Source organism: Microtus pennsylvanicus, chromosome 4 (assembly GCF_037038515.1).
Source record: "Microtus pennsylvanicus isolate mMicPen1 chromosome 4, mMicPen1.hap1, whole genome shotgun sequence".
Taxonomy (NCBI): domain Eukaryota; kingdom Metazoa; phylum Chordata; class Mammalia; order Rodentia; family Cricetidae; genus Microtus; species Microtus pennsylvanicus.
Genome location: NC_134582.1, coordinates 140,379,806 through 140,391,819, shown reverse-complemented (window position 1 = coordinate 140,391,819; position 12,014 = coordinate 140,379,806).

The window sequence follows — 12,014 nt, the reverse complement described above, 5'->3', positions numbered from 1 at the left end:
ATCCCTCCCAAACTCTTCCAATCTGTGCCAATCCTTTAAAATACATTTAATATCCTATCCTCAACCCAGGTAAAATGCTCTCACTTTGTAATCCCAGTATTTAGGAGGCTGAGACAGTAGGATAGGAAGTCCTGTCCCTCATTGTCCCTAGGCCCATCCCAGAGGCTGTGTGGTGAAACCATCTCAAAATAAAATCTTATTTCCAGATATGATAAAAGATATGATACTAATCTCTCTTCTCATAGCACTTGAATTTGTACCTTTATTTTCTCTCTTTCTTTCTTTCTTTCTTTCTTTCTTTCTTACTTTCTTTCTTTCTTTCTTTCTTTCTAGATAAGCTCTGACACAACGCAGGCTGGCCTCAAACTCCCTGTGTAGCTGAGATGCTGAGACTGGTCTTTAATTCATGATCCTTTTATATCTATGTAAGTGATGGGATTATAACTACAGCAGCACACTCTGCCAGTCTCTCTCTTATGCAGGAATCCTCAGATTCCAATATCTGGACCTCTGGAAATTACTAAAACGTTGGTTGTTTTACTCTGTTTACTCTTTTGGCTTTGGGGGGGGGGGGGGTCCGCCACCCAGTTTCTAAATAAATCACACATGAAGTCTTATTCTTTCTTATAAATGATCGACCTTAGCTTACTTTTTTTATAGTCAGCTTTTCTTAAATTATCCCACCTACCTTTTGGCTCTGGGCTTTTTGTTTCTCTTACTTTCACTCTTACGCCACATCTGGCTGTCCCCTTTTTTCCTCACTCCTTGATCTCTCCTGCTCTATTTTTCTCCTCCTCCTTTTTTCCCAGATTTCTTCTTCTATTGATTCTTTCTGTCTCCAGCCCCGCCTCGCTTTTGATTTTTCAGCTTTTTATTAGACCATCAGGTGTTTTAGGCAGGCAAAGTAACAGCTTCACAGAGTTAAACAAATGCAACGTAAAAGAATGCAACACATCTTTGCAACAAACTAATGTTCAACATCATAAACAAATGTAACACATTTTAAAATAATATTCTACATTCCCCTTTTTGCCTAAATAAAAATGAAAGATTTTAACTTTAACATAGTAAACATATACAACAAAAACAGTTATCAGGTAAGGAGAATTACATTTACAATATTCAGTCCATTTGTACTTAGCAAACTCAGAGAAAACACTCCACCATCCATCCCATGTCAGTTGACTCCAAAGTTTTATACCTAATTTACTTTCTATCAGAAGGAACACTGAAACTCTAATTATTTAGTCCTTAACTCCATCAAAGATGAAGAAGGATGTAATATTACCTAACAACAGAGACATCTTGCTGCCTGGACAGTCTATCCAAAGCTCTTCTGCAATGTTGGGGCATCCATCTTCAGGCTACATGCCTTGAACATATAGCAGACTTTTCAGTGAAGCAGGAAATTTGAGGGACTGTTCTGTCTTGTCTTGGCAAAGTTTGTCAGTTGCTTTCTTCTATGTCCTGCAGAATGTCTGGCAAATTCTTCTGTAAATCTGGAATTTTGAAGGACTGTCCTACCTTGTTTGGACAATCTTCAACAATTTTCCCCCGTGTGTTCTGTATGTCCAGTCTGCACAGCACATTATCATCAGTCAAAGGAAAGAGCAGTTTCTTTGCCCAGTGGCTGAACTTTCCACAATGAAAACAAACTCCATAAGGAGCTTCTTCAGTGCCCATCATCTCTGAAGTAAATTGGTACTGCCAGGAGCAGATGTGTCTCGTTGTCATAAAACACCTTATGTTCAAGAAACATTTTAAATGAGATATTCTATAGATCTTTGAAATGTTTGAAGAGCATTTATCTATCCAAAATATACCGATTTAACCCAGAAAATGTACCTAATATGACTACCGGTTTGATTATTATAGATTAACTGCTGATCTCATTTCTTATTTATATATTGTATTTTTAAATGAACTGCGTAAGCACAATAGCCCAAACAAGAGTAGAAACATATATACAGTATAAGAAAAAAAACTAAACCAGGTATTAGTGACACATGCCTTTAATCCCAGCACTTTGGGAAGCGGAGGCCTGTGGATCTCTGTGAGTTCAAGGTCAGCCTGGCCTACAAAGTGAGTTCCACGACAGCCCATAACTAAACAGTAAAACCCTGTCTCGAAAAACCAAAAAAAAAAAACAAAGAAAGAAAGAAGAAGAAAGAAAAATAACTTTAAATTTGTGTTACTATACCAAAATCTATGCCAATACAAAATATCTGAGTTTCATAGTTGTCTTTTTAATCCTATACTCCTATATTTCTATATTCCCCAAAATTATAACAAACATCTACAACCCACGAAATTGCCAAAAGCCTCCAAGAGCCCAACTCTTGGGAATGTGGACATCATGTTCTCTAGACTGCTTCCTGTTGAATGTGGGGGAAGGCATCTTTAAGGTCCTTGATGAAATTTGAGATAATGATCAAGTCCAGGAAGACCAGCTATAACCCTTGTTGATAGATAATACCTGTCAAGATTTAGGAAGTCTCCCTTGATCAAACCTGATCTATATTAACCTGTAATGAATCCACAACCTCTTGTTTCCTGTGGAAACAAAAGCAAAACCTCTTCTCCAAGAACACTTTTAACTTCCACTTGATAAATGCGTTTTTTGACTTTTTTAAAGTTAAGGCATTCCTAAAGTATATGGGCTGGTTTCTTTCAACAATCCTTCTTCATTTCCAGGTCTCCTAGCTGCTGTTCTTTGCTCAACACTCAAATTCAAAATTAACACAACCTATATAATACTATATAGGACCCAGACTTCCTGTGTATTTCCCATCTCTCTTTTTTATTATTATTAGTTTACTTCTCTTTAAAGACTTTATTATTTTTTTTTTGGCCCGGCTCTCTTTGCACATGCCTTTAATCCCAGCACTCGAGAGGCAGAGACAGGCAGATCTCCGTGAGTTCGAGGCCAGCGTGGTCTACAAGAGCTAATTCCAGGACAGGCTCTGAAGAAACAGAGAAATCCTGTCACGAAAAACACACAAAAGACTATAATTTTTAAGTTGTCTTTCTATGACTGTCTATACCCTTTTTCTTTCTTTCTTAAGCCTACGCGCATTGTAAAACACACTGGAACCTGTTTAGAGGATTTTCTGGACCCTTTTTACTGCATTTCTTCTAGCTCTTTTTGATTGCATGAGCAAACTTTAGACTGCTAAGCTACCTGGCTCCTCCATGTGGCTTTTTTGGCTGGCTCTGTCTACTTCTAAGCTCATGAGAGCCAAGCCTAAAGCTTGCCGCCTGATTGGACGTTTGTTTGACCTGGAATCACGTCAACCCTCCAGCTGTGGAATGCCAGTGCCCTGCACTGTGTCAGAAGGTTTTTACATAGATTTTTGTTTCTATTTAGTGTGAAAAATGCTGACTAAGCACTCCTCTGTACAGCAGGGTTTGTTTTTTTTTTGTTGTTGTTGTTGTTTTTGTTTGTTTTTTCAAGACAGGGTTTCTCTGTGGCTTTGGAGCCTGTCCTGGAACTCCCTTTGTAGACCAGGCTGGCCTCGAACTCACAGAGATCTGCCTGCCTCTGCCTCCCGAGTGCTGGGATTAAAGGCGTGCGCCACCACCACCCGGCTACAGCAGGGTTTCTTTTTTTTTTTAAATATTTATTTATTATGTATACAATATTCTGTCTGTGTGTATGTCTGCAGGCCAGAAGAGGGCCCCAGACCTCATTACAAATGGTTGTAAGCCACCATGTGGTTGCTGGGAATTGAACTCAGGACCTTTGGAAGAGCAGACAATGCTCTTAACCACTGAGCCATCTCTCCAGCCCCTGCAGCAGGGTTTCTTTCTTTTTTTTTTTTTTTTTTTTTTGGTTTTTTTGAGACAGGGTTTCTCTGTGGCTTTGGAGCCTGTCCTGGAATTAACTCTGTAGACCAGGCTGGTCTCGAACTCACAGAGATCCACCTGCCTCTGCCTCCCGAGTGCTGGGATTAAAGGCGTGCGCCACCATCGCCCGGCAGCAGGGTTTCTTAAAAGAACATTTTACCCCCCAGCTTTCTCAGGCCCTACATGGAAATATAACCCATGTTGTTACACAAATATATTGTTGTTTTTCTCTTTTGGCTTTTTGGGGGGCCGGCCACCCAGCTCCCAAATAAATCATACACAGAGTCTTATTCTTTCTTATAAATGCCCAGCATTAACTTGGCTTTTTTTCTAGCTAAATTACCCATCAACCTCTGGGCTTCTCTCTTTTTGCACTTCTGCAGTCAGACTTACTTTCATTCTTACTCCTGGGTGGCTGGGTGGCTGGCTGGCTGGCTGGCCCACCCCTTCTTTTCTCACTCCTTGAGCTCTCCTGATCCATCTTGCTCCTTCCCCACCCCCACCCCCAGATCTCTTCTTGTATTTATTCTCACTGCCTGGCAGCCCCGCCTATCCTTTCCCCTGCCTAGCTATTGGCCATTCAGCTCTTTACTAGACCAATCAAGTGTTTTACACAGGCAAAGTAAAACAGCTTCACGGAGTTAAACATATGTATGCAATGTAAAAGAATGCAACACATCTCTGCATCATTAAACAAATGTTCCACAGCATAAACAAATGCAACACATCTTAAAGTAATATTCCACAAGACTAAAGACCTTTTCAGTGGAACCTCGGTTAAAAATCATTTTCATGTAGCAAGGTTAGGGTTAGGGTGGATTTCAGAAGTTGAAACAAATTTCAGGCCAACCTGAGCTACACAGCATGATTGTTTCTGAAAAACATTTTAATAATGGTACAAAATGTTCTTTGTATTTTTTACTGGTTTTATAATTTGAACTGCTGGTGATACAGAACAACTCTACTGGAAACCTGGCAGGAATAACCACAGAAACATCAAACTCTTCTCTTGTATCACATTCACCTGCACACGTTCTGTTTTGAGGAACAGAATGCTGTTGGCAGGTCTGGTAGCACATGCCTGTCTTTCCAATACTTGGGAAGTCAGGTCAGCAACATCAGCAGCCTGTCGACACAGTGGTTTCCACGCCAGATAGAGGTATATATGATACTTCAAAACTTAAGAGCCAGGTAGTAGTGGCACATTCCTTTAATCACAGCAACTTGGGAGGCAGAAGCAAGTGGATCTCTGTAAGTTCGAGGCCAACCTAGTCTACAGAGCTAGCTCCAGGATAGCCAAGCCTAAACAAAGAAACTGTTAGACCCTAAGTTCGGGGTCTAATTACTCGGGTGGGCTAGCCCGGCGACTCAACGACCAGTCCAGGAGATGCAACAGCAAGAGGTTTTATTGAGCATCTGTGCAAACGGGCTCCCAACTGTCTCCGCGAAGTTGAGAGCCCCCGAAAAGCTAGCATTCGGGGTTTATATAGAGCAAAACCATAGAATTATCATAAGCATATTTGGCTAACAATGATTGGTCTAGCCGAGGACACAAAGAGACAGGGTTTGGGCACTTTCCATGAGCTCATTTCCTAGTGTGTGTGGGGTGTTTTCCTTTTCGTGGAAAAACCACAGGATATCCTCTGACCATATCTGAAAGCCCTATCTGTTCTTGGGACGGTTAGAAGTTCCTGGTTCCCACCAACCCTAAATTAATTTCTTCAAAACCCTGTCTCAAAAAATTAGAAACGAGCAGGGCGGTGGTGGTGCATGTCTTTAATCCCACCACTTGGGAGGCAGAGGCTGGTGGATCTCTGTGAGTTTGAGGCCAGCCTGGTCTACAAGAGCTAGTTCCAGGACAGCTCCAAAGCCACAGAGAAACCCTGTCTCGAAAAACAAACAAACAAACAAAAAAAAACACCTCAAAACAAGACAAAATAAAAAACTAAAACAAACTGGGTGGTGAAGAAGGTGCGGGCCTTTAATCCCAGCACTCAGGAGGCAGAGGCAGGTGGATCTCTTGTGAATTCAAGGCCAGTCTAATGTACAAGTACTAGTTCTGGGACAGTTAGGACTGTTATACTGTAACACAAAGAAACACTGTCTCCAAAAACAACAACAAAAAGTTAGTAAATTTTTTGTTTAAGATTTTTGTTTAAGAAGTTGTTCAGCCTGGCGGTGGTGGCGCATGCCTTCAATCCCAGCACTTGGGAGGCAGAGGCAGGCGGATCTCTGGGAGTTCGAGGCCAGCCTGGTCTACAAGAGCTAGTTCCGGGATAGGCACCAAAACCACAGAGAAACCCTGTCTCGAAAAACCAAAAAAAAAAAAAAAGTTGTCCACGCAGGGCAGTGGTGACACGTGCCTTCAATCCCTGCACTGGCCGCCAGGCAGAAGCGCGTGGATCTCTGTGAGTTCAAGGTCAACCTGCGCTACAAGAGTTAGTTCCAGGGAAGGCTTCAAAGTAACAGAGAAACCTAGCCCCGAAAAAAAAAAAAGCGTCATTTAAACTTTGACCCTTGTGGGGATTCATTCAGCCAATAGTTTTTTGGGCTCCAGCCTTAGGGCGTGGCTTCTGCATGAGGACTTGAGGGAGAGGAGGGGGCTCTCTGGCTCTCTTGGCAGGTTGGAGCAGAAGCAAGCTTGTGCGATTATTCACATCTCCCGGGGCAGAGTGCTTGACACTACCACTTCCACCTTGCCCTATGTTCTGTGAGTCAGTGCTTCCCTTTGAATCCCCATAATAAAGACAATGCGTAACTCATGCATGAGTGCTCCCTTTAGACCCTTGTTTTCTAGTGTTCTCTATGAAGTGAGAAAGACCTACGACCATGACCTTGTACATACCAAAGTAGAATGGCTATCTTGAAGAACTACTTATGACTGAAGGACATAGTTTTGTTTTTTTAAAAGATTTTTGCATGGAACATACTTTTTACTTGAAATAAACTAGCGAAGCAGTGGCAGCACATGCCTTTAATCCCAGCACTCAGTGGATCCATCTCAAAAAAAAAAATACACACACACAAAAAAAAAAGGGAAAAAAAAGAAGAAAAAAGAAATAAACTAATTTTTCTATAACTTTGGAATTTACAAATATTCTCTCCAAAATAAAGTACATAAACCCAACATTCAAAGCTTAGGATGCACAGGCTCTGGATTTGATCCTCAGCACTGCAAATAAACAATATAATGGGCCATTATTTTTATTTAAGCTTTTAATTAAATTTATTTGTTTGTTTATTTGAGACAGGGTTTCTTAACACAGCCTTGGCTGTCTTGGAACTCACCTGAAGACCAGGCTGGCCTTGAACTCAGAGAGATCCACTGGCCCCTGGTTATTCCCAGTACCTACAGGGCATCTCACAACTCTAATTAGTTCCAGTTTCTAGGGATCTGATGTTCTCTCTGATCTTTAGAGGCACCAGGCATGCAAGTGGTACATATAGACATACATTCAGACAAAACACTAATATAAAATAAATAAATCTAAAAATCAAAAAAATTCTATCTTTTAGTTCATTGGTATAACATCACTATTAAACTCCTTGTGCTGGGGACATAGAGCAAATTGTTAAAATTATAGGGTGTAAGGGCAAGTAAACAATTATCTGAGCCAGGTGTGGTGGCACATGCCTTTGATTTGTAGACAGGGTAGGGCAGAGCTCTAAGGTTAAGACCAGGTGGTCTACAAAACAAGCTTCAGGACAGCTAGGACTACACAAAGAAACTCTTGTTTTGGAAAATTTTTTTAAAAAACAAAGAAAGAAAGGCAGGGCAGGGGTAGGGGCGTGACTGCTATCTGACTAATTTCCTGTCTTTAGAGTTTAGCACCTGCCAGGCCCAAGGATTTAGCTGGTGTGCAGAGGCAGGAAGATCTCGGAATTCAAGGCCCTAAGGAGTTCCAGGCCACCCAGGACTCAAAGTGAGATCCTATCTTAAACACAGCAAGCCCCAAGCAAAACAAAAACAAACAAACAAAAGCTCAAGTCTCTGTTAGGATTTCTATTGCTGTGAAGGGACACCGTGACCACTGCAACATTTAATTGGGATGACTCGCTTATAATTCAGAGGTTCAGTCCATTATCAGCATGGTAGGACATGGCAAAATGCAGGCAACATGGTACTGGAGAAGTAGCTGAGAGTCCTATATCTTGCAGGCAACAGGAAGTGATCTGTCTTACTGACGTGAGTTGAGCATATATGAGACCTCAAAGCCTGCCTCCACAGTGACACACTTCATCTAACAAGACCACACCTACTCCAACAAGGCCACATCTCCTAATAGTCATATTCCCTTTGGGGGCCATTTTTTAAAAACCACAGCAGGCATGAAGGTACAGACCTTTAATACCAGAACTAGGGCAATTGAGGCACATGCGGACCTCTGTGAGGTCCAGATCCACCAGGGCTGCAGAGTGACAGGAAAATCGGGCGTTCAAGGTCATCCTTGGCTACTCGTGGTGTTTTGAGTCAGTCTTGAGATATTAAGAGAGAGAGAGAGAGACTAACCCAGAAAACAGGCAGATATTCATGAGTTCAAATCCAGCCAGAGCTACACAGTGATTCTAAAAATACAAGCAAAAGACTAAGAATTCACAGGTGTGAGCCCCAAAACAAATGTCGTCCAGCATTTGGGGGGACAGGCACGAGGATATGACTTTGCTCTCCTCTCCTTCCAAGTGCTAGGATTCAAGTAGTACACCACCACATGATTTTCGGTTTTTAAAGGATTTATTTTTTGTTTTTTTTCTTTTTTCTTTTTCTTTTTGGTTTTTTGAGACAAGGTTTCTATGTAGCTTTAGAGCCTGTCCTGGAACTAGCTCTTGTAGATCAGGCTAGCCTTGAACTCACAGAGATCTGCCTGCCTCTTCCTCCCGAGTCCTGGGATTAAATGCAGGAGCCACCACCGCCCGGCTTGTTTTTTATTCTTTTTTTTTTTGGTTTTTCAAGACAGGGTTTCTCTGTGGCTTTGGAGCCTGTCCTGGAACTAGCTCTGTAGACCAGGCTGGTCTCGAACTCACAGAGATCTGCTTGCCTCTGCCTCCCGAGTGCTAGGATTAAAGGCGTGCGCCACCACCGCCCGGCTTGTTTTTTATTCTTAAAGATACATTTTTATTTTATGTACATGAGTGTTTTGCATGCACGTATGTTGGTGCACCGTGTGCAAGCCAAGGCCCACAGCCATCTGTCCAGCACTCTATTTCCTGAGTCTCCTTTCTTGCATTAACTCTGAGCATTGCTGATCTCCAGCCAGAGTTTGGCTAGTTCTAAGACTAGTTCTTACTTAGCCCTACTCCACCTTTTTTTATTGGGGACAGAGCCCAGGATCTCACTCATGCTGAGTGTTAGAAAAGAATATTCATGGTGTTGCACAAAGAAACACTGGAACAAAGAGACAATAACCTGGCAAAGCTACTTCTCTTTGTGCAAAGGGCTCGATGCATATTTCCTGAATGTTTTGTGATGACAGGGTTTCTCTGTGGTTTTGGAGCCTGTTCTGGAACTAGCTCTTGTAGACCAGGCTGGTCTCGAACTCACAGAGATCTGCCTGCCTCTGCCTTCTGAGTGCTGGGATTAAAGGCATGCGCCACCACCGCCTGGCTGGCAATGGGTTTTTGATCCTACTGCACGTACTGGCTTTGTGGGAGCCTAGGCAGTTTGGATGCTCACCTTACTAGACCTGGATGGAGGTGGGTGGTCCTTGGACTTCCCACAGGGCAGGGAATCCTGATTGCTCTTTGGGCTGAGGAAGGAGGGGGACTTGATTGGGGGAAGGGGAGGGAAATGGGAGGTGGTGGCGGAGAAGAGACAGAAATCTTTAATACATAAATAAATAAATGAATGAATGAATGAATGAATGAATGGCTCGATGCAACCTAAACCCGGCAAACAAACAAGCACACCAAGCCTGGGAGTTCACTCCGCTTGCATTCTGACATAGGTGGTAACTGTCTTTCATTCCATTAATGGGAGCTTTATCTCACAATCTAATGTGATTGGCTAATTTATAATTGGCGAACAGGAAATGAAGGGAAGAGGAGAGAGGTTAACTGCTCAGGGTTGCAAGGCCTTTATGTAAACACACATTTCACCAAGTGGGAGAAATCTAAAATTACATAAAAGATTTTGCAAGGTTGGAGAGATTTATGGACTATTGGCCCTTGGCAGGCTAGCCTCCTTTGATAGAAAAAACTCATTTCCCAAAATAGGTAAGGCTCTATCCCTGAGCTATATCCAAAATTTAAATTTTTTCTCATTTTTATTTTGTTGTATTAAATAAATACAGCAAATAAAATGAAATAGTCCAGGAGGTATGTATCTAGAAATTCCTTCTGAGGGCAGGGGAACTCTGAAGAGTGCTAGCCTTGCATACACAAAGCCCCAAGTTCAATCCTCACAAACCAGGGTGATAGCACCAGCTGGCATTAGTAGCACTTGGCAGAGTAGGAAGGAATATCAGAAGTTCAAGGTCATCTTCAGTCACTTAGGGAGCTGGAGGCCTTCCTGGGCTACAAACACAGAGAAGGAAGCTTTACAAATTCTAAAGCAAGCTGGGCGGTGGTGGTGCACGCCTTTAATCCCAGCACTCGGGAGGAAGAGGCAGGAGAATCTCTGTGAGTACTAGGCCAGCCTGGTCTACAAGAGCTAGTGCCAGGACAGGCTCTAAAGCTACAGAGAAACCCTGTCTCGAAAAACCAAAAGAAAAAAAAAGGAGCAAAAACAAATTCTAAAGCAGTATACAACATATACATATGCAAACATTCACCCCAATCATACTACAAAGTCAAAAGCAAGAGTATAAAAAAACACATAACAATAAGATCTATACACTTAGACACAACACTTTGAAGGAAATGTACCTTCCCAAACCTGCCAGATGGCTTTTGGTATGTGAATAAAGTAAACTCGATAGGGCTGAAGACCCTAGAACAAAAGTCCAAAAATATACTTTCTAGAAAATTCCTGTACCCTGTTGTGTGGTAAAACTTTTCTTTGGAAGACACAACATAAATGCCTACTAACCCCAGATAGGGAACCCACGAACAAAGTAAGGGTACTACTGAAGCCCAGCTTGGTGAAGCAGAGAGTTTTACTGGGTTTCTTATGGGTGAGGGGTCCTTACTAGGAGCAGAAAAGACTCAAAGACAGCTACAGGACTAAAGCCCACCCCAGCATGAATGACAGCTCAAATAGCTGCGCAGCTAGTAGGCAGCACAGCAGGTTGGAGAGCACCCTTTCCAGCTGGTTTAAACCCCTTCCAGGCAGTTAGGAGGGGTTTGCTTCTCCCAGGTAACTGGTCTGGTCTCAGTCTTTTCAGAGTCTTTTGTGCAGCTCAACCCCCTTTAGTCTGAAGGGGGCTCTCGTAGCTGCCTGAATCTCCAGTTCCAGGAGCGTCAACACCCTCTTTGGCCTCTGAGGATTCTCATGTACACACAAAAAGGAGGTAAGGGCAGACAGGCCTGGTGGCACACAGCTTTAATCCCAGCACTCAGGAAGCAGAAACAGGTGAATTCCATGCTAGTCTGGTCAACAGAGGAATTTTTTTGGCTTGACGGGGGTATGTATAATGGTTCACGCCTGCAATTCTAGCACTCAGAAGGCTGAGACAGAATTGCTTGGGTTTGAGGCTAATCCAGGCTACAGTGTGAGACCCTGTCTCAAAACAAAACAAACTAGAAGGCCTTGTTCCTACTTTTATACTTTTACTATTTATTACTAAAGTCATTGCCCCTTTAATTTTTAAATTATTATTATTATTATTATTGTGTGTATATGTATTAATAGTAGTGGAGGTGACAACTTTGGAGAATTGGTTCTTCCTTCTACCTTGTTGTGTAAACATTTCCTCCAAGACAAACTGTGGAGGGGAGCTACCTTGTACTAATATATATATGTATATATATATATATATATGTATATATATGTGTGTATATATATATATAATGTATCTTATATTCTAAGAGGCTGTAACTTCTGCGGGACCTTGCAGCCAAAGTTAACAACCCACGGTGAAGCCAGCTAAGACCTGAGACTGCTATCCCAGAGTGTCCTCAGCCTGTTTGTTTAACCTGCCCTTAAGAGAACAATGTAACAATCAGCTTCACTACCTTGGATTTCCCGTGTAGTCAAGTTTTACAACTTCTGAGGTAATGCATAGCTGTAATCT